A 27583-nucleotide genomic window follows, 5' to 3' on the forward strand; every position below is an offset into this window, starting at 1 on the left:
ATATAGAGAGCAATTGCCTGAAATATGATACATGTATCCACTTCAGACATGCCAGGAAACCCATCTGTTTACTTAACTTTCAATGAAAGCAGTTGGGAGAAAGAGCTTCTATTTGACTGAGGATGTATTTTATTTATTTATTTGCTCATATTTATAAAATTAAATACAAATGATGTGAAAAATATCACTCTGCTGGTAATAGAAGTTATCAAAATAGAAGTCTTTCAAAGAGCAGTACATAGCAAGAGTAACGAGAGTGACACCAACAAGAACTCACAGCAGTTCATGACCCACCTCTATTTCTCCACAGAAATGAACTGCAAATGAACTGCAAACAAACCTTTACAAACTACAATTTCTCCTTCTTCTATACCCTTTTTTCTCTGAAGCCATCTTTGTCCCAGAGTCACAAGCTAAGCTTTGCTAAGCTGCCAGGATATTCATATATAGATTACTAGAAGACTAGAAGCAGGAACACCGTTAGCACCTCTCGAAGAAGAGGCCATCATATGAGAGAGCTGTATGCCACAGGTGGTATCTGATCTCAAGTCATTTGGTAGTTCAGAAGATGGAGGGGATGTTCAGGGTACAGTGGATGCAGAACACATTTCTGCCAGGGCTTCTTTTAGTACAAAGCACTTGCTAGAGCAGCACATTCAGTACTGTGCTACCTCACACCATCTTTCTCAATATTCTAGGTGCCACAGCCTCTCGTGCCTTTAGTCAATTAATGCTGCATCTCATCTGTCTTTGGACACTGACAGAAAAACCCTTTAGAAGTAAGCTACAACAAGTTGTGATGTTACTTCACCCCAGCATAATCCCTCCCAGCAGGTTTGTTGCCCCACATTATCTCAATTAGAAATCCATTATACTACAAAAGAAGGGAAGTTAGCACCAATTTTTGGACCCTAATATGCATAGTCCGAGCCATTGGAGTTAATGATCTATCCCACCACTTCCTCCACTTGGCTGCAAATTCTTGCCGGATGACAGGTGCGCTAAAGCCATCGGTGCTTGTAAGTCTGTGCGTTGAATAGTCAAATGGTGGCAGCTGGCTATTGCTCTGAACAGAAAACAACAGTAATAAAAACTTTACATTTTTCTAATCAGCTTTGAGAGGGAAAAAAGTTGCTGCCATCTTCCCAGTAAGAAACAAGGGACTTCATTTGTTGAGATGCAGGAGAATTTTGGCCAGAAAAATGGCTGTAGTTATTTCCACAATTTTACTTGTACAGACACTCAGGTACAGATGCTTTCATGGAAACTTTGTCTACATAACAGTATTAATTTTGGCTGCATCCTGAGACTATTTTCAGAAGCTTTCAGAAATTTATAGGAAGTACTTTTCCTTTCTTATTTATGCACAGTTTTATTATTTTTATGTATTAAAGAAATAAACTTAGATGCTTTTAATTTTCTTCTACTAGATTTCATGTCAAGAAAGAAGGTGTAGTGGAGGGGAGAAAAATCCGGGCTTAACTAATTCCAAAACATGGCTCATGGCAACCTAGAAGTTGAATGTCCTTTCTAGAAAACCTGGTCTTAAGGGCAATGGTATCCTCTGAGACTGCCTACTCTACTGCTTGTGTTGTGGCAGAAGAAACAAACAAACAGAGCAAAGTAAATATGAGATGGTCCTCTGAGATTTGGGTTTCTTGCTGACTCTTTTATGAGTTATGAATGGGGTGACCACACAGACTTGGAATACCTGGTGATGCTTGAATCCACCGCTGACTTTCAAGTAGGCAGAATGCAGGATTGTATGGGATTCACTGGCAATGTTAGGGAGTCAGAGAGGCTTCAAGGTAAACTAGTTTTTATTGCTTACGTAGAGGGCAAAAAAAAATTAACAGCTGCTCTTTACTCTCACAGGTGGCATATACAACAGAGTTCTAAGAAACTCCTGGAAAAGGAGTCTCTCCATCTTGGGTGTCCAGATCTGCTGTCTCGAGACCCTTTTATGAGGATGAATTTAATTTTCAGCAACAGTAGGGAAACTCCTGTTCAGCATGCACACCTGAGATGGCCATATATCCCAAGGTAATTTCCTATTGACCTGGGTGGTCTCACCCACCTGAAAGGAAGAGTCTTTCTACTGAGAGATGGCATACAAAGTTGATGCAATGGATGTTAGCCGATATAATAACGTCTCCAAATACAAACATGCTGTGTTCCACAGTTTGTGGCTCTCTGTTCTGTTTTCTCCTTGAGTTCCCTGAGCTTAATTCTCAGAACTCTATAGTTAAGGCTTTCAGGATTTATTGAAGCAAAGAAAATAGGGGCTTTCTTCCACAGTACACAAGGAGTAATGGGAACAGCTATTTACTATGGAAAGGGCATTTAGTCCTGTCTTCTGTGTCTACTATGTGAATCACTGAAGTTGTATGTCTTTTCTGTGATGGAAGAGGCAAACCTGAGTATCCCCAAAGATCAAGCTATTCATCTAGCTATTTCTCCTATTGAAGTATACTGCCAAATCAAAATCAAAATGTAGAGATTTAGAGTCTGATATGAGGAGAGGAGAGGAGATTAAAATGACTAGTGCAGATTCAGAAAGGAAGAAGCAACCTTAATTCTGTGAAAGAAATGTGATGGTAAAGTGGAACAATGACATTGTTCTGTGTTTCCTCTTGTGATTGCTCCGGCTGTTCTTCATATATGATGACACTGACACCATATGAGAGACTGTTTTTTCATTTTGTCTGGCATACCAGCTGCAGAACTGTTGACAGATGGTAGAAAGTACTTTATAGTAGAAGAATTAAGTTCTTTATTTCTACTTGGTATATCCATATGACAACACTAAAGACAAAACAAATCCTCTTGATTTGCATTTTATGGCTATGGCACTGTTTTCCTCTTTGCTGCCTTGGACAAATTATTTGGATATTGCTTCTGTTTCCCTACTTACGTTCCTTCTTTTCCACTGAGAAAAAGAGTGTTGCTGATACCCTCTCTGAAGAGCATGTATGGACTTTGGATGACTGTTAATCAATGAAGACCTTCACACAATCCTTCCATGAAAGTAGAAGATACTATCCTTTTCTTAGCACAGAGACAATTACAAAGTATTTGAGGTAGTTGTGAAGATGGAAAACTTTATAGAATTGCCTTGTGCTGTACAATTATAATAGGTACTCTAAGGGAAGCAGAAAGGGAGGGTTTCTGTCTCCAGTGGCGTCATGGTCTGGTGCCTTTCATTAGCAGCAAATAATGTTTTTCAACCACTATAAAGTGTAAAAGTCAAAGCTGATAAACATTTAAAAATATACTATTAAAGAAAGCCAGCTTTTGAAACATACTGTGAAAGAAATCCAACTCCCTTTGAAGCAGGCAACAGTATCATAAAGAGGAAAAAGCATAAGAAAAATGGAAAAAACTGAATAAAATAATTAATGACTAAAAGAAAATCCAACCCTAGATCTGAAACAAGAGGAACCTGTGTGCTGAAAACTATACATATTAAAAGGAGAATTAAAACAAAATCAAACTATAACTTCGCAGTTGTCTCCACAGGTACAGAGCTTGTTCTGACCACAGTGCTCTGTGCCTAGTGAGAATGCAGAGTGTGTAAGAACAATGAAGGTCTTTGAAGATGAATAGTTTAAGTCAGAAGGGATTTATTGGACTTTCCTCTGAAAATAAGTTTTGGATCCTCAGCAAATATCAGACCACAAAATGTCACTCAATATCAAACCTAAAGTAAAAAGACTTAATTTTATAAATGTTTAATTTTGTCCTGATTTTAATGATTTAATGAGCTTTCTCAAAGGAAAATGGATAGCTAGATATAAGAAATTTGCAATAACGAGGACTACTACTTATGGAGTAAATCATAATGTTTGATAAAGAAACCGCAAGGCTAGTCTTATTCTATAGTTAGAAAGAACTCTTAAAGTTTCTCTAGTCCAACTCCTCTGCAATGAACAGGGACATCCACAGCTAAATCAGGTTGCTCAGAGCCCCGTCCAGCCTGACCTTGAATGTCTCCAAGGATGGGGCTTCCACCACATCTCTAGGCAACTTGTTCCAGTGCTTAACTATCCTTATTGTAAAAAAAATATTTTCCATATACCCAGTCTAAATCTCCCCTTTTAGTTTGAAACCATTTTCCTATCACAACAGACCCTTCTCGAGTCTGTCCTCTTCTTTCTCATAGCCCTCCTTTAGAAACTGAAAGGCCACTAACAGGTGCCGCTGGAGCTTTCTCTTCTCCATGCTGAACAGTCCCAGTTCTCTCAGTTTGTCCTCAAAGGGGAGGTACTCCAGTCATCTGATCATCTTCTTAGTCCTTCTCTGGATGCACTCCAACAAGTCTAAGTCTCTCCTGTACTGAGAACTCCACATGTGGACACAGTAGTCCAGATGAGGTCTTATCAAAACAAAACAGAGAGGTAGGATCATCTCACTTGAATTGCTGACCATGATTCTTTTTGATGCAGATGAAGATAAGGTTGGCTTTCTGAGTTGCAAGGGCATATTGCTGGCTCATGTTGAGCTTACCATTAACCAGTAAGCCCAGGTCCTTTTCAGCAGAACTGTGCTCTATCCTTTTACCTCCCAGCTTGTATTGATAGCGGGGGTTTCTGCAATCCAGTTGCAAGACCTTGCACTTGGCTTTGCTGAACCTTGAGAACTCTTGAGATTCTCCTGGGCCCACTGCTCGAGCCCGTCTGGATGGCATCTTGTCCCTCAGGTGTGTTGACCACATTACACTGCTTAGTGTCATCCTCAAACTTTATGAGAGCGTACTTGATTCCACTGTCACTGTTACTGATGAAGATATTACAGAGTATCAGTCCTAGTACAGACGTCTGAGGGGCATCACTTGTCACTGATCTCCATCTGGACATTGAGTCACTGACCACCACACTCTGGGTATGATCTTACAACTACATCCTCATCCATTGAACAATCCACTCATCAAATCCATATCTTTCCGATTTGGAGAGAAGGATGCTTTTGGGGACCATGTCAGCATTCATGTCTCAGAAAGACAGGAGAAAAAGCCAGCTTACTCAGTGTGATCAATCACTGTTTCCCCAAGGAAGGCCAGCAGAAGTCCTTCATGATATGCTGAGAAAAATCTCAGCAACATAGGCACCATGATGCATATTTTAGCCATAGTTCCTCCCATTTTTTGCACTTCCCTTGTCCCACTAGAGGTATGGGCTTTAGGGTGCTAAGAATACTGAATAATGGATGGAGATGGCCATGGTTAAACTGCAGGGATTTGCAGAGCAGCAGGTTACATACTGGCTGATCATGAGAAACAATTAAAAATTGAGTGCTCTGGATGACGAGCAGAAGGCATAACTGAGGCTGACTCCCTTCCTTGAGTGAGAAGCTGACATGGAGGATTAGTAAAACTCCCAAATGCTCTCATCTCTGTTACTAGTGAAAGGCACACAGTGGAATCACCTTTTCTGCTGTGTTTCTATGACTTTCTGCTCTCTGAACCAGCTGAATTCAGAAACAGAATTTTTTATGTTGTCTGGCAGACAGGCATTGTTAGTTCCCATAGACCAACTCAGGTGCAGATGATTTGCTCTGAAATGTGGGTTGTAAGCTTTATATTGAAGTGAATACACAGGGCTGGTGTCTGTGATACACAACATTGCTGCAAATTGGAAAGGAAATCAGCTTTCATTTCTCAGAACTTTCTGACTGCTGCAACATCTTAACTTGTTCCACACATTTCCTATACTGTGTACAGAGCCCTGAGCAACCTGACATACTCTCACAAATGAAAATAAGAAATTTTGCTTTAATTAAAACACTGGAGTGAATTTGTTCAATAATTAGCAGTTATGTTTATCAGATAGGTGGTATGTTCTACTATATATGTTCAGAAATGGACCACAGGCTAACATACACGCTATCCACTATGTGAGTATGAAATAAACTGATTAAGCATTGACATAGACCATGCTAGAATTTATAGTCAAAGCCTCTTATATTTTTTTTACTTAATGAGTAATACATCTATGGTTTTTACTTCAAAAATATTTGGCAAGCTCCCTATTAACTCCACTCATAAGCCAGCATGGGGGGCAGTACTAGGAGGGTGCTTTATTTTGAAGTACTAAAATCTGTGATTAAGCAATGATTTATGACTTTCTTTAAACTTAGATTTTAATAACAGTATTTTTGGATAGACTAATTTAAGTTAAAACTGACTGATTTATGATTTAATTTACAAAATCTTCTGCCACGCCTTTCATGATGAAACATACTTTTTCCTTTTTCCCACTGAGGTATATTTTCCAGTACTGTTACATTAGTATAACATTAGAAAAGCAGTTGCAGTCTCGAACATCACTGAAAGGCTATTTTTCCTTGGGAAGCTATTTCAATTATATTTAAAATGCTCTTTCTTCACCTTTTTCTCTCTACAAACAGTAAAAAAAATTCTAGAACATCTTAAAAGCTTGCAGGAATTCTTGCTTTCCCTCTTGCACAGAGCATTCGGTAGTGTTGCAGAGTAAGAATTACTGTTCCTACAGTGACAGTAGGTAAATTAACAACGGAGCTATATTTCAGGCTGTAGTGTTTGAGGACACTTTTGCTTAATCAGTATTGTGTTTACCTTATAAACTTCCTCCAGGATACCCATGAGCCTGTAGTTACAACGGATAGAAATTTCTGTATAAAGTAGTTTCATGGATCCTTAGATTACACTGACTCTGATTTTTATTTTCTTTTTTTGGGGGGGTACAGTTCCTACTTGCATTGTTGAAAACAATGCACATAGATGTTGTGAAACAGATGTAGGACGAAGGGAAAATCAGACAGGCAGTCACTAAACAGCAAAAGCACTTCTATTTATTTGCAAGAAAGAGAAATCTGTCTGAAGGCTTCTTTGCAGACAGCTCATCTGTAAAGGTATACTTTTTAGTTTTTCTGGGGAGAACTAATTCAACACTTGCCTTCTGTGTTTTATCTGGTTTTGATAAGTGCATTTTCTTGAAATCTAGAATCTACTTTGGACATTTTAGCTGAATACCATTTATGAAATGATTTTCCTGGTGAGAAAGCTCAAAGATCTCCTCCCTATTGATTTCTCAATACTATTAACAGTTCTGAGGAACTGCAGCCAGTCAGCCAGGCTCAAACAAAGCAACTTAGTAAGCTTGGAATTTTAATATGCTATAATTCATACAAGGACCATTTGTTAGGGAGCACGAATGGTCTGAGGTGAACATGGTTTCATATTTAAACAGAGAAAGCTAACTTCCCATCTCTAAACAGATGGGAGGATGGTCTCAGAAACAGACAAGAGATCAAACAGAGAATGGGTCAAAATAAAGATTTCTAAATAAAAGAAAGTATGGCTATGGTGAGAAACGCTTTCTGGTTCCACAAGTGCATCTTCCAAAGCAATTCCCTGTGTAATCCATACACTTGCTTAGCAAAACATCCATTTAAGTACAATACTGTTGACATTCAGTGGTGGCTTCGCTGTGCTAAGAATTCTTCCCACAGCTGAAGAAATGAGAAAATTTAAGAACATAACAAAATGACATACCTTTATGTATGTGAAAATAGAGTTAAAGTACTCTGTGATCATCCTGTCATGCCACATAACACTCTTGCTAAAATTCTAACTCCATATCAGCTAATTATAAGAAGCTACTCTCTTTTGATTCAAGCCTCAGTGATCTGTCTCTACTCCTAGGCATTTGTATGACTTCAATTTATACAGTACCTTAATGCTTTGCCAATTTTTCTGTGTCATCACTCAGAATAAAGAGTTTATATTCCTATTCTGTAGCTGAGAGAAGGGGGAAACCCCTCAAAAGAGAACTGGACCAAATTTTGGATAGAAACTTTCAGAAGTTTCCAGCTTTGAAAGTTAGATAGAAAGTTGGGCCCTTTTGGAACTGATTCTAGAATTTTATGAAACTGATTGGTATTAAAAACTAGGCTTGAAGTAAAATTACTACAGTTGTACAGGAAGTTTTTAACAGGACAAGGCAAAGAACACAAGAAATCTCCCATGATCCTAATCACTATCTATTTATATCTGCTTAAGTCCCTAACCTGGATTTATAAAATCTTATTCAGAGATCCATGAATCAAATGCATCACTGCAATTCTTTATGAATCTGACACTGTTTGCACAAGGAGTTAATAAAATCCAATAAACTCCAACAAACGTACTTTATTATTGTTTTGAGTTTTCTCCTCCAGATTTTAATGTAGTCTGGAGATGTGTCAGCTGCTTACATTTGTTCCATTTAAAGACTAAAAAATATCTAGGATTAGTGGGACACTCCCAGCTAGGTCAGAACATGTTACTATGTGTCAAAGTCTGAAGGAGCAAGGAGCAGTAATTGCTGAGCTTTGACAGCATCTTCTCTGTGCTCTGGGCGGCTGAGGGTGTGTATTCTGAGATAGACGAAGAAGGGGGCTGAAGCAGAAAGGTAAGGCTTGGCAGAGCTTGGAAAGTATAAAACTAGAAGGGAAAATATTATTTAGAGGGCTTACACTGTGGAGCAGTAGTATTCAATTCAGATGGGAGAACTGGTGAGGAGTTAAAGTATTCCTGTCACTAAAGGGACATTTGCAGACTGCTCTGGACAGAAGTACTGGAATATGTAATGTATGAAGCCAGTTTAAATAGGTAGCCTGATTCTTTGTACAGCTTTATTATAATCATGGAGAGCTATATTGAAACTGATGATCTTTTTCTTTCTCACAGTCAAACTATTCTGCTGCAGTTGTGCAATTGCTGCATCATCCATCATCTTGTTTCATCATCCAGCCTTTACCCATGACATATTTGTCAGCCAGTCCATGCTATGGAAAAACACTGGATAGCATCCATCTCTTACCCTGCACAAAAAAGGCTCTGTGGTTTAGATGTTTTCAAACATGCATGAGACGTGGATTAAGTACCTTACATTATTGCTCTTCCACTTGTCTGAGTCTCACACAAGAGCCCTGTAATCCCTCTATCTGTGTTGCAGGCTCCTTTCAGCTAGGAAGGAAGAAATGCTGCTCTTGGCCCTTTTATAGCTGTTATGACATAACCCAGTAAGGGTTCCAGGGGACAAACAGAAAGCATGTATTTCCTATTTCATGAACATATCCTGATGAGTATCTTCTTACGGTATACAATATCAAAATAAACCCAGAGTTTCTGGGAAAGCTTAAAAATCTCTGAGAGTACAAAAGTGTAGTTTAGTGTATCCGGCCTAGTATCTTTTCTCAACCAGTAGCCAAACTGGATGGCAAAGAATGAGTGTAGCACAAAACACTCTCCTCATCTATATGATTTGTGTTGCAGCGTCTTCCTGGGCTAGGATCAGTGGGGAATGAAGGAGCTCACATCTGCCAGAAGTGACAGTGGCACACCACAGCTCCTCAGGCACTCTAATGGAAGTGAGTAAGAGAAAACAGATGTCCTCCCCTACAGTAAAAAAGTAATTAAAATCTGGGGAGGGAAATGAAGGTAAAAGATGTGAGAAAGTGTCAAGATTATTTGCATATCTTATTTTCACCACAAGACGTTTAAAATTTTAGCATATTCATACACATAATAAATTCATTCTTTCTGTAACTATTCTGGATTTGATATCTTTCTTGCATCTTCACACATAAGAGAAAATGTACTCATATATTTTAATCATACAGATATTATGCTTCATTCTTCCTGCCTAAACAGTGCTTTATCTGCATCACATTTTTCCCTCAACTTGGCAATGTTACAGAAAAGTAAGAGATTTCTACTTAGTCTTTTGCAAACAATGCAATGTGTCGGATCAAAGGCAAAAACAGTCAGTCAGTGGAATTACAAAATGAAACTTTACATAGGTTCGAGACTTCTCTAACTACAAACACTTGGCTTCAGAAGTAATAAAAGCAGTCAAGAAAAATTTCGAATCTCTGTGATATCCAGGTTTCCTGAATGATCCACTCTAGCTCTGACTCATGATTTATGTGAGAAAAGCCTTTTGTGTCCCAAGCTGCAATTGTTGCATGTTTATATTCATATAGAGAAAAAGTCAGTATATGGAGGAAAGCTCTTGTAAATTCATGGAAATATCCTCATGTATCTGATAAATTCTGCTATTTTCCATCTAACTTGTGGGAATCATTTGCTTGCTATGCTAGTTGACTGCATCTTGAGCTCAAAATTTAAGCCAGCTGTGGCTGGAAAAAAGCAGAAGAGAAAATAGCAAATGCTTTAGCTACCTCATAATATTCTTCTTGTCTATTCTATAGCTTTGGCTAGGCAGGTTGTTCTAGTTGTCAGATATCTGCAACAATTTAAATTAAAACTGTGTAGAGACTTTATTTTTCTGTGCTCATGTAAGTATTTGGCAGCTTGAGAAGAGGCAGGTGAGTACTGGCAAGAAGGAAAACTAGATATTCTCCTACAGATATGTATGATGGGGGGAAATTCTCCCTAAAAGTGGACTGCAGCAATCTGAATACTGAATCTGAGAATACTTGAGATGAAACCAGGACTAAGAAGATGGTACTCTGTCCTAGTTAAGGAGTCGGTAGTTTTCATGACCTAGCTCAAATGGCTGCAAAGCATGGGGCAAAAGTTTTATCAAGGTGGGCAGCAGAAACACTAGTCTAGAATGCTGTATCTGATTGAATTGATTTTAATTTAGTTTAACCCACTTCTTAAAACACTTTAATATTTTAATAGCTGAAATCAGTAAAAGTAAAAATCAAATTCATTATCACTTGTTTCTGTCCATATTGGTTTCTTTGTGAGGGCTCATTCAACCTCCCTTCATACTGAGTCACTTCCTAGGAACTTTACACCAGGCATGAATAGATGCAGATGGCAGGTATAAGGAGGGCAAGGAGAATGTCTTCCTATTTCTACTGTGACAAGAACATTTTGAGTCCTACAATTCAATAAGTAAAACTATGTCTAGAAGGATCTCAGGTTTCCCAACAAGCAGTTGCAGAAACTTGGATATACATAAACAATCACTGAAGTTCTATGTGGTGTGGCTTATCTTGATAGAGCACTTTAAGATTAGGCTGTCTGCATGGCCAAACTCTCTGTGAGCAACTGGATGGCTGGCTCCCTCCCCAGCTCTTAAGCTAGCAAAGCTCAATATCAGTCAATCATCACCTTACAAGTATTTTTTTCTGTCTTGCAATTACTGACAAAAATATTACGACAAAATAATGGCTGCATCAGTCTCACTAAGCAGTAGTCACTGAAAAGAGTTGTTGTTTACTTTAAATCTTTCTCAGAAAGAAAAAAATAACGAATTAGGAAATATCACAATGAATAAGTGAGGTTTCTTCACCTGCTGTCTTGGCCAGAAATTATGCCCTAAAGCTGCATTTTCAATCTATTCAGCCCTTAAATTAATACTAGGAAGAGACTTTATTTTTCTGTGCTCATGTAAGCATTTGACAGCTTGAGAAGAGGCAGGTGAGTACTGGTGATAAGGAGAACTAGATATTCTTTTGTTTTATTTTAGGAATTGAACACACCACTACCATACAGTTTTATTTCCATAAAATGGTTTGCACACAGAAAATAAAGAGGCAACATTATTAAAGTATTCTGTATTATATATAAAGAATTATCAACTGTTTTTTCTAAACTAGGATACAAGCAGTTAATCGTCTGAAGTGCAGGTAATTTTCTGATGCCTCTCTCATACCTACCTGAATGCATTAACTATTTTGCTATCAAAAAGTAAAGGAAAGCCCTCCAAATCTGCTGCACTATCAAAAGTTTTCACTCAGTGATATTGAAAATACCCCAAATTCTTCTGTATTTATACATCTAGAGCTCTTTAAATCAAAACTCAGATATTCAATAATTCCATTACAAGCACTAAATGATTCTATCTGCACTACATAGTACCAATAGTACCATAGTTACATTGTACCAATTAAACTATCAGAGTCCTGCCCAAGCATTCTTTGAACTTTATTAGCAGAAAATGGGACAAATTCTCTTGATGGACAATCATTTGTTCGACACATTCAAAGTCACATTCAGGGATTAGAAAGGGATATACTGTGAGCCTTATTCTTAAAATAGGAAATAACCATGTAATACCAGTTGGAAACATATTTCTGAGACACAACTGTGCTATGTGAATGGGGGGACAGTAGATAAGCAAGAAAATAAGATGGATTACCTTCAACATCCCAGCAGTAGTGTACTATAACAAGGATGGCTCTCCGGGGCTTCAGTACACTAAACCAATTTGCAAAGAGCTTTGCAGAGTTAGTCATTGATTTTCCTTTTTATATTTCTGTGACAGGGAATGAAGGAAGAATAAGGAAGTGAAAATAGCTATAAAATGCGATTTATCATAGAATTTCAGAATTATAAAATATCCTGAGTTGGAAGGGACCCAGAAGGATCATCAAGTCCAACTCCTGCTTATGCAAAATTAAATTATTCTTTAGGAAAATTTTACATATTCCAATCTAATTTATTATAAGTTCTGTGCTTATACTAATGCACTTTTTACAGTTCAAGGGCCACGACACACTGATATAGCACAATGAAATCTTTTAAAAATGCTTCCACAATTAGGCAAGTAACAAAGATCAACTACTATACATCCCACCGATAAAATCTTTGCCTCTATGTATGTTAAAATGCCTGATTTGCCACCAGTACAGATGAAGCAGGTTTGATAGCATCTGGGCCACTTAGTTTTTTCATGAGCCTCACCATAGGTATTTTTGCCTACCTGTGTGTCCTCTGCTTAAACTCAGGGTAACACAGACATTTGTAGCTGGACATGCTGTTGCTGTAGCAGTGGTGCTCCAACTTTCAGCTCACTGGCAGATTCAGAAGCAGATTATCAGCATGAGGTACCTCTCTGTAGAGCTACTATATATCAGAAAAATACAGTCATGAGATACCCCATAGAGCAGTTTTTTAGAGGAACATGGATAATTACTTAGGATATTTAAGTATAACTTTAAATATTTACTTCTCTTGAGAAAACGTTTAAAGTCTCAGTACTTTATACAATTCCTGCAAATGCAAACACACACACAGAGCCTGAACTTGTTTGTCAAATCTCTGTGAGTTTGGGAATGTTTTGCTTCTGATCCACATGACAAGCTTTTCTTTCTCTCTATTTTAAATGGAAATGCGTGCACCCAATAGCTATCTCTGCTCAACTGATTTTGACTCACTTCACTGATTTTACTTTCTCTTACCATGACAGGGCATGTGATGAAGTCATAAAGATCAATCTAAATAAATGTGATGGATCAGTAGTTCCAAGTATGTGTACATATGTACACATTTGCTCCAGACAAAACTCACTGTTCTTTACAAGCCAAACCAGTACTCGGTGAATCATCTGCCCACACTTCCAGTTTGACATGTTATCTATTACAGTTTCAATTTTGAACAAAAAATAAAAACAAAAGAAACACCATTGTATTACAGACAATGTTGAGACAGTGTTGAGTGTCTATTGAGACAGGACGGCTGATGAGGAAGAATGTCATAACCTTTCTATTATGCTCCTTCCTCCACCTAGGAAGATTTTCCTCCATCTATTTTTTTTTATTTTTTATTTTTTTGGTGACTTGGTCTGTGAGGAAAGATTTAAGGAGTGTGAGACATGGAAAGTTACATCTCTAGTTATCCAGAGGCCATGACAGTCAGCCAAATTGTGTGCTTCCATTCTCACCTCTACACCTACTATGTTGTCCTGCTGCTGACCTTGAAATTGAAAGACCACCCTCCTTTGAAATGAAATGAAATCCTCAAACTTGCTAATCCTGGGGCCTCTCCCAAGTACTCATGCTGCCAAGCATGCCTAATTCAGCAGTAACTTCATAACTTGGTGAACTTCTACAGTCTTGCGATCTGAGTTGAGGTCATTGCATTCATTTCCATTTACTAAGTTGTCTTGCATTTAAATCCATGTTGTCCCAGAGACGAATGTGCATCAGAATTTTTCCCACTGTGTATGTCCTTGCACAGATGAAGTTTTTCTGGAAGCCTTCTGTCATGTTGTTATGCTTTGAATTACTATTTTTTAAAAACTTCTCCAGTCCAAAGTTCACTTTTTTTTCCTTCTCTCATGCTCTCCCCGACCTGCCTTTTTTACTCCACTGCCATCTTCTACTCCTCCAATTTATCTCTGTGTTATTTTTGGCTTGTCTAAGTGCTGCTTAGGAGCTAAGTTAATTTAGGTGCTTGTCTGCTTGCCTGTCAAGTTCTATCAAGTGTAAAAGAATGGCAAGGTAATAAACTCAGAATTATGTCTGGCACAAAGCAGAATTTTATTCCATGTTGTTTATCTGGCAGCAGGTGAAAAAAATACCAATAAAAGGAAAAAGTACAATATTTCACAGACACACATGCACACATGCGTGCACAAGTATGCTTTAAAAGGAAAGGAAATGGCTGAGCTTTACTGTCAGCACAGGTCTCAGGCCAAACCACATGGGGCTGATGTCCACATTAGAGAAACCACAAGCAGCATTTGCAGGCTTTTTGACAACTGCAGCACAAGGACTCTCTCCCATTCAGGAGAGACACTTGGTGAGAATTAGAGAACGGAATAGAAAGGAGAATTGAACAAGAGTGTCCTGTTGCTAGTCAGACAATATTCGTACTACTAATAAAGACACATCCTCCACAGATGACAGACTAACCAGGAGAATGAGATGCGCTGAACTGGCGCAGTCCTCAGAAAAGGATGTAATAGATTCATGAAATCTGGACTGAGTGCTATTGTACTAGAAAGAAAAATATCAACAAAGCTATAAAATAGAGCTGCCACTATCCTGGGAATTTTGTTGAGCTTCCTTCCGAAAGTTAAGCTTCATTAATATATTTAGGTAGCTCTGAAGAACAGAATATATTGGAACTAAATGTAGAAAAGATGCTATCACATAGTTCTGTTTGAAAGTTAGTATTTGTTAGGAATAAGATAGCTTTGGAAATGTCTAGAAATGAATCACTTTTTGAGGGAAAAACAGAAATATGTGAATAAGAGAAGGGAAAAGACTTTTTTTTTTTTTCCACTGTGTTTCACAGCATATCCCTTTCTTTTCACTGCAAGAAAGCCTAAGTCATACCACTCAGGATTCTTCAGGGCATGGTATTTTTCAGGATTAAAGAAGAACCTCTTTCCCTCAACAAGGGTGGTATCAGTCTTTCTTCCTTCACACCCTGTTTCCCTACTTTGCTCCTGGAATTGAATGGAAAGTTGTATCTTCCCTTACAGCTTTCAACCAAGTTCCCAAAATGACCTTACCTGCATTTATCCCTACTTTCCAAGGAAAAATCTATGCCTTCAGATGAACAAAAAAGTAGTATTATATTTTTATTACTGCATTTTTTCTCCCTTTCAGTATCTTCCTCGTTATCTGCAATAATCCTAGGCAAATTACTTAAAAGTCATGCTGTTGTGGTTTAAGCCAGCATGTGGCTCAGCACCACAGTCTTTTGCTCACTCCCCTGCTTCCGAGTGGGATGGGGGAGAAAATAAAATACGAAAATAGAAATTACTAAATAGAATTAGAGTAAATTACTAAATAAAATATGGTATAAAATACCAGTTTAAGTCAGTGGTCCTAATTCTGTTCTCTCCAAGACCCTTGGGCCCTTTGCTGTGAATGGCCTTGGCTCTGTACAGCATTGATTAGCAGGCGACTATAAACATTGGTGTGTTATCAACATTGTTTTTCTCCAAGAACAAAAGAAATAGCATCATACCAGACATTCTGAAGAAAACAATTAATCCCAGCTGAAACTAAGACACATAGCCTTGCAAGTAAGTGAGAACATCATAGTGATATCACATCTGATGCATCCAGCTTTTAAGGACTAAACTGCTGAACTGGATCCAAATTACAAATGTCTGGTGGACTTAAATTAATCCAAGACCAGCATATAACACTGAGTAATTTCTGAAAAATTAAGATCTTGGTGTGTGACAAGAATACTTCAAAAGTTTGTCATTAGTAGTGAGTGACAAAACATATATAATTAATTCAAAAGTGAAACATGCCTTTTAGCACTGTTGCATAATACATTTGATTATGTATTTTTTTTGTGTGTATTTGAGTATTTATAAGTACATAAATCAGGAATATATAATTATTATATAATTACATACTTTTGTTAACTAATATGATTGAGAATTTCCTGTAAATGCAGTGCTACGCTTCTGAAGTCACAAGTTTGATAAACATGTGAAAACTCCAACTCCTTCTGGAAATTTATACATACTGTGCTTGATTTAGACAACAGAGACTTGCTGGAAACATTACTGTTGTATTTAGTGGCAATGGACAGTTGAAGACAGAACAGAAAGAAAACTTACATTTTAGTTTGTGTAAATTAAGCTATTACTTCTTATTAATATTATCTAAAACCTACCAAAACACCAGATAGCCAGCGGTAGTCCCAATGGTAAACCACAATCTAAAGAAACCAATTTTTTAAATCGGTTGTCTGTTTATGCTTTTGTTGTTGTTGTTGTTTGTTTTTTTATTTGGTTATTTTTGTCTACCAGAATTTAGTAGGTGTTGAAAAGGTCTTAAAATGTCATGGGAGCATGAGGAGTGGGCTAGGTAGAAGAGATTACTGTCACATATGAGCAAAAAAAAATCAGGATAGTGAGGATGTGGTAATTTGAGAATACAGAGCATGAAGAATATTCATGAGAAACTAGACTTCATCAGTCTTGTGCTCATGGACCAACATTTATTTTCAAGCTGTTAGGCCCCAGTTCATCATTGTACTATGGTGGGTTCTTGGCTTTATGCAGCTTAATGACAGTGGTGGAACTGATAGGACTACTTCACTGCTTAAATACTTTTCAAAGAACATTGTTAGATTATGGCCATAAATTACCGCAACAAAGAGATACAACCTATTCTACAGATAAAAGATTCTAGTTCAACATGTGCAAACAAGCACAATATCTTGCTTTGAATTCCACTCTGATTCACCATATCATTTTTCAGAAACAGACCTCATCCCTGTGGAGCAATTTATTTCCCACTTGGTCTGCTCCTAATTAGTGTAAGAGAATGATGTACAGAAATGACACTATAATAAAGATGATGGATAATCAGTTAAGCAGCTGCAGATTAGCAGAAAAGAAAGCTGACTTCGGAAGTTTGACTTAGTAGAAAACAAAACAAAACAAACAACAACAACTCACAAATAAACAAGAAAATAAATGTCAAATTCTGCAAATTCTACTCAAAGTTTGGGGGACTATATGTCTTTTAGGGCTGCTCTTTAGATCAAAGGCTTACCTTGAAATGTCTTCATCTCCTCTGAAATTCATATTTCATAATGAACAGGAAAAAGATGAAGCCATTTTGAAAGAAGAAAACAACATTTACTTTAGATAAAGATTTTAGACTAGACTGTTAATAAGTCTGCAACTTGTTTATGCTTATACACAGACTTTACAGACCAGGCTGAGTCAGTCTAGTGTGAAAATGACTGGGTGACTATATGTACCTACTCAGATTTTGTGCAAATTATTTTCCTTCCGATTGTACCTGATGAAAAGCTTGCAAGGGTTTGCACCACCTTCTAAGCAAACAAGATGAACTGGGCAACAGTGCCTGGAATACTTTACAGGACTTTTGGTTTTGCAGTGATCTTGCCAATGTTTGCTGCATTTTAATCAGAGGTAGGCTTTTGTTTAGAAGGTGGTTCAGGATGCCATTTCGAAAATTGCAGAGTGGAGTAGAAGACAAGAAGAGATTGAAGTAGATAAGGAAAAAACAATTACTTAATCAGTCAAGTAATAAACTGTCCGGAAGTTTCTCTAAAGACATTCACTTCTCTTGTCTGCGTGAGCTACTACAGAAAAGAATAGAATGTACCATAGTTTTCCATAATATGCCCCAAACAGAAACTTGATCTCCTGCCTTGTGCTGTGTTTATTCTCTGGCTACAGTAGACTATAATACTTTAAGGACATAGCCTATTTATTGAGTTTCGTGGATTTTATATATGCTCATGTATGGACTTGATCTTCTGTTCAGCAGTTGAACTGAAGATGAGGATAACCCTCTCTCCAATTCTCTTGCTCTTTTTAAACCTTACCACGTTACTGAAATAACACAAAATCAATGTCATTACAAGTGCAGGATGTATTTAAGAAGCAAATCTGCCTGGTCATGCATGACCACTCCACAGTCAAAAAGAGGACACATAATAGGGGCAAGAATTATAAAATCATATTAAGTATATCTCCTTCAAGAAAATGTTTTAGTGTTTGGTAATCATCAAAACATAATCATAAAAAAGTATATCAAAAAACCTTTGAATGGCTCCATGTATCATTAATGAGTAAAAGTTTTGTAGCCAAGATATCACAAGTACTTCATCATATTTAGTGATTGCACTGGAATACAGAAATGGAAAAGAAGTAGCTGCCTGTTTAACCTTGTGTGGAATTACAGTGTTTGTTGTTGTCTTCTATGTCTTCTAATAAGAGACAGAAACAAGTATATTTGTTTCAGCCAGTAGATCTGTCAGGAATGGACTTTGCTATTAAACAACTCCACATGAAAATCACTGTAGATATGGATTTTCACCAACCAACTTCAGGAGTATGCGTGTACTGTTGCTAACTACTAATAAAGCTGAAGAAGCTCGTATAATATCAATGTAAGTTAATTCTGTAATGCTTACTTCTAGTCGGTTTCCTGTGCTGAGGTGGAAGAAATGCTTTTTTCTTGAAAGTGACATTTTTGTCAAATAAAAAGTAAATTTAAACTGAAATTCTTTAATTTTGTAGATAGACACTTGTCACTAACTCGGTCACAACAGAGTTCAAAGAATGCTGAAGAAATATACCTCCTTTAGAAAGGAGGTATTTAGAATGGTTTGGATTACAGCCTTCTGCCACTGCCTTGTTCTTCAGTCCAATCTACTTTGAAGAAGACAATTAGAGTATTTTCCAGGGTATCTATAGAAAGTTTGACTCTGCCCTCCTGAGAAAGTTTATTCCAATAAACACTCCCACCCAGTTCCAGTACCAGAAAGTATGAAAGCATCAAATAAACTCTGAAGCTGTTGAAACAAATATTTCAGTGATTCTTTAAGCTATATCTTTAAATCTTTGATGGCTTGCTAACTGTCGATACTTGCATGTGTTTGAGACAAGAATGGAACAAAACCCAGTGGTTCAGTAAAAGGTTTCTGATCCTAAGTTCTATCTCATTTTCCTTCAGAATATATGGGATGTGTCACTGAATAAGCTGTAAGTACACCATGACACTGGAAAGTAAATAAGAGAGCTCCGCATTTTCTCATTATCATAAGAACATAAACTCTATATCTCCTGTAATATTGAAATTATGCAGGACTACTTGTTACCATTAATAGTGCTCTTACAGAAGTATTCCTGTACTACTACTATTAAAAACATAGTCTACTTGTTAAAAAAATAAGGATTCCCACTCCGTAAGGAAAGCTGAAGGCAGGGGTAATGCCACTGGTCTGATGTTTTCAAAGAGAAGAAACCCGACAATGGAGAGCTCAGCATGAACCAAATGCCTAACTGCCTGTCATGAGGTATTTAAGGTGTCAAGGTCACTACCAGTTGCTTAGGAGTCAGACTGTTTAATAGCATAGGAAGCTGCTATAATATTTAAGACATAATTATATGATTCACATTTTTTAGAACCCTGATAGATGGCTACTGGTAAGAATATTACCCTCTCAAGAAGGGAGGTGGAAAGGATCACAACTTGGTCATCAATCTTTGATGCATCCCAAAAGAGGACATAAAATGGTCTCACACTAGGAGTGATCTGTTGTTGTTGGCTATCATTGTTCCTAGATGTGACTGAAATTGACTGAGGCTTTTAGGAGTGTTTTGTGTTTCGTTTTAAAAATTATGAACTACCATGATTTTTCAGTCTGAGATGACACTATTTAGTCTATTTCGTAACTTTAAATATTTGTTCTCTCAGTGGGAAAAAATACCATGGAAGATAAATTATTTTACATATTTAGACTTAAATACAAAGCAAAGTAAGACACCACATTGTCATTCCAGACTCTCTGACACTCCCCACCTACAAGTAATTTGTGGGCAGCAGAGCAGCCAACAATCTAAAGCAGCAAAATATAATCCATCCTTCCCACTAAAACCCAGACTTCCGTAAAGTACTTTACCTTGCTTGTCTCTGCTATGGATAACAGAGAACCTTGTTTTTCATTAATATCTGGTTTCTTTTGATGTCTATTTTTTAAAAATTGATGTTTTATTAACATGCTATTGACAAAAGATGCAAAATCAGGAGTGATAAATGGCCCCACCAGTCTACAGAATAGATGTGATCTAGGCAGACCAGTTCTCTAGCAAGCCCAATTTTTGTTCTTGCGTTTCAAAGAGATCATCTTAGATACCTTGAGTGTATCTCCCTCCTCTCATCATCCTCCACATAAATCTTTTTACCATTTCAATCTCTTTAGTAAATTTGTCCTGTAAAGACAAAGACAGCTTTGTCGCAGCTGAGCCTAATACTCAGATTATGACCTTATTACACACATCCCAGTAGGTAGTTTTAAATAAGAAGTTTCATCATTTGCGGGGTTAAATGGGATGGGTGGTGCCTGCGAGCACCAAGGGAGGAATCGGGGAGTCACAGCAGGTGGTGCCTGCGAGCATCTGCGAGGAGCAGGAGGGGTCACGGGTACAGGGGGCGGTCGCGTGTACGGGTATAAGTAGCCTTGTTGCGCAGCATTAATTTGGCATTTCGGCGCTACATACCGTGTATGTGTCCCGTATGCCCCTGCACGCGGAGGTGCGGACGGAAGGGAAGCCTTAGTACGTTGTCGTAGACAACAATCATTCTTCTGATTTCTCCAATCAAGGCCATCCATGAGAGTGGGTAGAAAGAAACTGTATCTGTTCAGGTGGAACTGATTGGAAGTTGCTAATTAATTTCACAGAAACCAGACAAACCAGTCTTCAGACTGCCAGTAACTTTTGATCAGTCTAAAAGTAGTACTCCAGGTAAGATCTAAAGCTGAAAAGGCTTCTTCTACTCCAGTGTGGAAGTCTTGCTTCCCTGTCTAGTCTATTTGTAAGCATGTTATAGGATGGCTGTGACTGTGTGAACTGGTGAAGTCACAGGAGTGAGAGTTCAGCTGGGAAGAGAAACTGATTTATCTCAATAGGAGCTCTCAATAGAACTGATTTATCTCAATTTGAAGCCACTACTTACTGGAAATCTTGTTCACAGTATCTCAGGAACCAGAAGAATATAACAAGAAGCAAGGGTCTCCTTAGGGGTGACTACAAGACTAAAAGATGATGAATGTACTTTTTCAGAAGGATACTTACTCCCTGAAACATTCAGTTGTCTTTGCTGGCTTTGTTGATAATTTTTCTTTGGGGAGCTAGAAAAAGTAAGTAAAATGGTAAAAACCCCTACTCTAGATCTCATTAGCTTTTACATGTCACCTTGCCTTTTGAGGGATCCTGCAGTGCTCTGTGTTGCATAACTTCTGATAAAGTCACTTTGTCCAGTCTATATGATGAACAGCAGCAGTAATCTGTTGCTGTATAGGTCAATTTTTACTGTCAGATACATTGACATAAATATAGAGGAAACCATCACATTTTCAAATACTTCTTTCTATTTATTTATCAGCAGTAGAGAACTGAGCTCAGTGTGACTACCTACACTACAGAATACTAGCTCAGAATATTCAGAACAAACTCTCTTCCTTTAAAAATGTGAGAAATCTAGTTAGAAAAATTACAGTTACAATGGGAACACACTGCTCACTTTGACAAAAAAAGATTCTATAAATTACGTTTAGTACTTGAAATATAATTTAATAAAAGAATGAGCACTCAGGCAGGTTTACTGATTCTCTTAATAACGTTCCTGGGCATTAATATTTGCAGTAAAGTACAATGTGTTGGAGTTTGCCTTGGAGGCCAAATGATGACATATGTTTAGCTGGTTTGTCAGACATGAAGAGATCAGCAAGGATGTATAACAAACTACTTTGAAATTTTTCATTTGAATCACAGAAAAGAAATCAATCTAAAGTTTACTGCAGTATAATCCAGCAGGCAGCTAAGAACTACACAGTAATTCTCTCATTTGCCTCCCAGGAGGATGTGGGAGAGAATCAGAAAGAAAGTTGAATGCATAGGTTGAAATAAAAACAATTTACTAAGGCAGAAAAGGAAGAGAATAATAATAGTAATAATAGCAATTACATATAAATATATACATATGTACATGAGGGCTGCTCTGAAAATATTGCCTCCTATTTTATTATGTTGGTCTGTGACCAACATAAGGTGGATGCTGATGGTATGGCAGTAGAAGGTGAACCTTCCCACCAACATGCCATTACATTTTGTTGCTGTATGACAGATGGAAGCAGAGTAGCAGTCTGACAAAATAGATTCTGACATCGAATTGTATATGAAGCAAAGGTATATCATTGAATTCTTCCATGTGAAAAAAGCTGCTCTCATTGACATTCATCAACACTTTCTAAATGTTTATGCAGACTAAACATTTGTTAGCACAATGAGGAGGTGGGGGGTGTCATATCAGCAGTGATGACAGAAATGTGAAAAACAAGTCATATTCTGGACAGCCATGAAGATTTTCATGACTGTGGCATGCAGGCTGCTGTTCATCGCTGGCAAAAATGCATAGCTAATGGTGGTGACTATGCTGAAAGATAGTGTTTTATAGCTGAGAATTTGCTCTAGCAAATAGCGTTATTGTGCTCTTTGTAGTAGCTTCCATGGAAATACGTATATATATTTTCAAAGCAAGTGATGCATAATGCAATTGCTCACCACCCCTGACCAGTTCCCAGATAGTCTCTGAGCAGCTCCTGCCCCCCAGACAGCTCCCCTTTGTTTTATAGGGTTTTTTTTAGGTCAGCTATCCTTTCTCAGCTCCTTGTGTCCCCCCAGCCCCCTTGCTGGCAGGACAGTATGAGAAGCTGAGAAACTGAAAAGTCCTTGGCTCTGTACTGCACTGCTCAGCATCAACTGAAACGCTGGTGTGATATCACCATTGTTTTTTTCTCAAGGCCAAAACATAGCATCACACCAGATACTACAAAGAAAATCAACTCTGAAACCAGGACAATTACGTATGCAGTAAATACATAGGAACATCTTTTGTTGACCACCTCATCAGCCCAGAAATAATTGCCTTCTTTTCTGTGTGGGGAAGGGGAGCAGTTTTTCTTGTGCTAGTTGTTCATGACAGTAGAAGTGCTGAGAAAACAGTAGCTTTGAGAGACAGGAACTCAGACTAGCCGTGAGAATGTGTATTCCCAATAAACAATTGCATTCTCAGGGTTTCAAGGATCATTTTTTAATTCATAGAGTTGCACTGGATATTTGGAAGGGTGGAAGGGGAGCAGAAAGACTTCTTGTTGAGTTAGATTTATTGATGTGTTTTGGATGTGTTACCTTTTAGTCTTGCTTCTTTCACTGTTGACATGCTCAAATGACAGCTTCCTTTGGGGCCTCTTTCTTGCTTTGCAGACTTGTGCGCAACATGTAGGAGAATCACAGAGAAGATAAAGAGCTACAGTACAAAGTGAAAGAAGTTGCAGAGGTAATCAGGAAAGTACAGACTGGAGTGAGTGGCTGGAACATCTTATTTGAGTCACTCACCATCACTGAAACCTGGCTAATCTGAATTCTACCAATCAAGACCTCTACACTGCTCCCCTCTTCTGCTGTACTAATCCACTTGCTAGCTCCCCACTTCTTCCTGCTCTACTGTTTCACCACTGGAAGCAGGTACCCTCAAACAGAACAAAACAGCAGGAATCAACAGCTAAACTAGGTATCTATCTATTCATCTCTGTGTGTGCAAGCATTCGTTTTGCCTCCTGGATAAAGCCAGGTGAAGGATGATCCAGCAGCCCAAAGAATATCCTAGGAAAGAAGAGTCACAGCAAGAGATGGGAACATGAAGTCTGACGGCTTGTCTGTGCATTGTCACGACAGTGTTTTCTAGCAGGAGACAGTGATACAGCTCAAACGTGTCCACAAACAAGAGAGCAAAGACACAGCCTGGCAATGATAAACACAAGAAACTCCAGTTCATAGCAAGACTACCAGTAACTTCTGCAGGAGTAGGATTATCCTTCTTCAAAACAGAAAGGAGAAAATTGTAGTTAACGTCATCTAAAATTACTGTTGTTTTCAGTCCTTTCTAACTTTTCTATCTCTTTTCTGTAGCTTGCCCGCTTGAAGAACACAAAGACCATAAAATATCAGCTGCAATAATTTCTTCAATTAAAAACAAACAGAAATTCTGAAATTAATCCCATAGCAGCACAAGGCTATGAACTAAGATCTAGTCCAAAGAAGGATCTCTATCTGCTAATATGGACAGTTCAGACAAAATAAGTCCTTATTTTCAACAGATGTCACATGTGGCTTAAGTATTCACACACATCTCTGTTAGAATAAATTTTAGAAATGTTCTCCATGCAACAATACAAATGTAACTTTTGTGAGTTGATCTTAAGACAATTAAGACAATCGTCTATTTTCCCCAATAGATTTTTTAATGTTCTATTTTTTATGTTACCTTTTGGCCTTTCAGGGATTAATGTATTCAGCAAAGGTGGAGACATCTACTAGATGGACTTTACTTTTGTGCCCAGATGAATGCTAAACATGGTTCACGTCAGCTACTCAGTGCCAGCTAACATTAGCAGGTATAGATGAGTGAAGCATTGTGACAGAACCAGACTAATGATTTTGGTGTGCTGACACTTTTTATTTGCTTTTTGTTATTGTTGTTGTTCTGACTTCAAAAGTACCTTTAAAGAATGCACAATGGACATAGGTTTGGTAGAGGAGATAGTGGAGGAGACAGTTACCTGAAAAGTGTAGTGCGCTACTGAATAATCAGATTAATAAAAGAGAAGGAGAAAAACTTAGCCAAACACCGCAGCCCTTCTGCAGTCCCAGATTCATAGAAGATTAACTTATGGTCTCAATCTTCAGCATTCTGTGTTCTCATGATAATCTTAAGCAAAACTGAGAGCAGTTCTTTACAGGCCATCATGGCTGCTTGAAATCAAAAGTAGTAAAAATAAACAAAACACACACACAGAGAAAAAAAAATAAAACAACTGGAAAAAGCCCGAAGAAATAGGCTTAAAACATGAAAAAACAGTTCCAAAATATATTTTCTATAAATCTAAATTCAAAAGAAAGAAATTTTTCTTGCTGGACAGAGGGAGCGAGAAGAGAACCCTGGTAAAAGTGCACTACACTCATAAAAGAGAGAGCTGGAACAGAATTCAGTTATATTTAATAATAGTATCCAAGACTTCCTGTTTATTTTAAGCTGCCCTACTAGTCCTGAACCTTCCCTTCCAAAGCAGCATCTGGCTATTGCTGTTTGCTGTTTCTCTGCAGATCCTAGTGTGTTAGCACCCTTATGCCATATGAGGATGAAAAAGGGAGATGAAGATTTCATTTAGATATAAAAGACATAAAGAAAGCCGGAAGTAAGACAAAAAAATATATACCTGACTACTGTGAGAGCAGATATTAATATCAGACAGAATGTTCAGAACTAAACTTTGAATGCCATGGGCTTTGTCATCAATTTTAATCATGTATATGTAGATAGGAGGATGGATTTCAGAAAGAATCTAAAAAAAAAAAAACCACACTCATTTTGATTGACAGCTTTAGCATTGAATGAAAATCCCCAGCCCTTCTTTGAGATGTGATGACTGGAAAAAAATAAATATTAATGGAAAACGTAGAATGAAGGACTTTAGGGAAAAGAGGTGGTTGTCATCTATCCAAAACATCTATTGAGTACTTTGAAAATGCAAGTTTCAGAGTCCCCAGGCAAGACTTCCAAGCCTCTAGACTGGCCCAAGCCACATGAATATTAGGGAAGTATACAAAACACTGCTTTCCTTTGGCCCATTCACCTAGAGTTGTTAGAGTTTCCTGACTAGAGAAAAAGAATCTGCTACAGGGAATTCAGGACAAATAACTGTCTGGAACCACTATCACATTTTTTTTCCTAAAGCTGTAATGATGCCCAGTTCATCAAAATAACCAAAGTATTTTAATCAACAGCATTGGATTTCATTGATGCACGATGTCCAACAGAAAAACTCTGCACTTATTAGAAATGTTTCACAATAATTAGATTCTTCCCCATGATAATAACAAGGAAATTAACATTTAAATATATTTTTTGCTCATAAAGTATCATCTATCAATCACTCTTCCTGTTTTGTACTTTTGCCTGAGGAGGTATGAGTCCTCTTCCTCACAAATGTGACAAAGGGTAAGGAAGAGGAGAGAGAAGATAGGCTGCAAGGAAGTAAAATATCAAAATTAATGCTTTTACTGAATATACTTATTTGCAGAAAGTTTTTTGCACTAATGCAATATTTAAGGAGACAGAACAGGAGTCTTGAGCATTAAACTTGCTCATAAATCACCATAAGCAAAGCAGTCCATTTTGCTAAACCCATTTTCTTTACTACAGTTCTTACAGCATTCATTCCTCCATCCATCCAGAGTTCAGTGAAAACACACAATAAAAGTTATTATCTACACTTTGAGATTGTTTTTTTGTTTAGTCTTCAGATTGTGATTCTTCTTCTGGATGGACAAATTGTCCAGATTTTTTCTATCCTCTATTACCTATCCTCTCTTATCTACTGCATATCCAAAGCTTTCACCTTTTTCCATTTCTGTAAAACCTTTCTTTCCATCTCCCATGCCTTTTTGCCTTTTTCTTGCCTTCCTGACAGTACATGTCTCCTCCAGCTTGTGCTTCAGGCAGCCCAGAAGGTACTTTGGAAATATCTTCCCAGACCCTCTCACATAAGGTGTCAAACCTAATACTTGGGTAGTACTTCAATTTCAAAGGTAAAATTCTGTGCCATTCTGTCCGCTTTAGCCAAAGTGCCTGAAAGAAAAAGTTTGGTCAGAAGACAAGAGGCAGCATATGACAGCTTTTGATTTCTTGCTGGGAAATGCATTAACTAGATCTGAAACAGAAAGCTGCAGAAATGCAGCATCATGTTCTCTGTGTTTGCTGAAGGGAAAGTAAAGAAATTGCCAACAGCTCCCCACTGCCTATTGATACACAGTCAAACTTTTCACCCTTGCAGTTCCACCACACCTTACTTTAAATCCCAGCTCAGATTATTTTTATTTTTATAAAAATAGCTCATGATTTTATTGGGTCTAGAACTCACAGAGACTGTGTTGCCACTAAAAACACATAGCTAAACACAAGCGGGTAGAATTCAAAGGACTGAAGCAGATATATTTATTTGTAATTTATTAAAAAGCTCTCAGTACAGATAAATGTTCCTTACTTAATACTTTTTTATTGTTTCACCTGCTATACAGCAGGAATTGCAATGGGGTTCTCTAATCTGGCTGTAGCTGCTTGAAGTGTCTGAGGATTCTCTGAGGAAATACAAACTAAGAAGCCACCCACAGTAATGTCTCCCAGCTGCCCTCTGATGGTTGAGGCTCCCTTCATGAGTTTTGGGCTCTGGGACCCATACAAGTCACAAGCAAGCTGTTTCCCTTGCACACATGCATTTGCTATG

The 27583-nt window shown here is 37.8% G+C and overlaps 1 long non-coding RNA gene across 1 annotated transcript; it reads left to right on the plus strand.

The window, feature by feature from the left end:
* Positions 1-609: 609 nt before the first annotated feature.
* Positions 610-23811, plus strand: LOC110390664. Its single transcript, XR_002433824.1, has 3 exons — positions 610-834; positions 1876-2043; positions 23505-23811. It is a non-coding gene; the product is annotated as an uncharacterized LOC110390664 (long non-coding RNA).
* The last annotated feature ends 3772 nt before the right edge of the window (positions 23812-27583 follow it).

Source organism: Numida meleagris, unplaced genomic scaffold (assembly GCF_002078875.1).
Source record: "Numida meleagris isolate 19003 breed g44 Domestic line unplaced genomic scaffold, NumMel1.0 unplaced_Scaffold165, whole genome shotgun sequence".
Taxonomy (NCBI): Eukaryota; Metazoa; Chordata; class Aves; order Galliformes; family Numididae; genus Numida; species Numida meleagris.